Below are 1,047 nucleotides of genomic sequence, written 5' to 3' on the forward strand. Positions count from 1 at the left end.
ATAGGATATCCTGCTCTGTCCTCTCTCCAGTTTAGAGTTTATAGGATATCCTGCTCTGTCCTCTCTCCAGTTTAGAGTTTATAGGATATCCTGCTCTGTCCTCTCTCCAGTTTAGAGTTTATAGGATATCCTGCTCTGTCCTCTCTCCAGTTTAGAGTTTATAGGATATCCTGATCTGTCCACTCTCCAGTTTAGAGTTTATAGGATATCCTGATCTGTCATCTAAAAATATGTAATGGCTGGACAAGAACAAATATACTTTTATATAGGTATGCTTTCTACACACCATGAGGATAAACCATTAACCATGAGGTGTAGCTAACTGTTTTCTTTACTGACAACTGGGGTTAGAGACAGACAGAGACAGAGAGACACAGACCTCAGCTAACAGTTTTCTTTACTGACAACTGGGGTTAGAGACAGACAGAGACTGAGAGAGACACAGACATCAGCTAACAGTTTTCTTTACTGACAACTGGGGTTAGAGACAGACAGAGACTGAGAGAGACACAGACATCAGATAACTGTTTTCTTTACTGACAACTGGGGTTAGAGACAGACAGAGACTGAGAGAGACACAGACATCAAATACTCATGATCTTTGACCTTCCACCATTTCAGGCTTTTTTCACAGAAATTGCATGGAAACACTTTACATGGCAGATGATAGGCATTAAAATACATTCATAAAGCCCTTGACCATTTTAAATAATAGTATTTACATTTTCGTCATTTAACATACGCTCTTATCCAAAGATACTCAAGGGCACATCTACAGTTTTTTTACCTAGTCAGCTCAGGGTTTCGAACCAGCGACCTTTCGGTTACTGGTCCAACACCCTTAACCGCTAGGCTACCTGCCACCAGTGTATGATGGGCATCTTACAACAACTACAGCTGACATTATTGTGGTCATGTTAAGTATTTAGTTTTTTATTGGGATCCCCAAATAGACGTTGCCAAGGCAATCATTTTTTTTTTTTTTTTCAGGCTGCAAAGTAAGGATCCTACCAGGGATTATTTATGTATGATATTGGTAGAATGTAT

Source organism: Coregonus clupeaformis, unplaced genomic scaffold (assembly GCF_020615455.1).
Source record: "Coregonus clupeaformis isolate EN_2021a unplaced genomic scaffold, ASM2061545v1 scaf0664, whole genome shotgun sequence".
NCBI classification, from domain to species: Eukaryota; Metazoa; Chordata; class Actinopteri; order Salmoniformes; family Salmonidae; genus Coregonus; species Coregonus clupeaformis.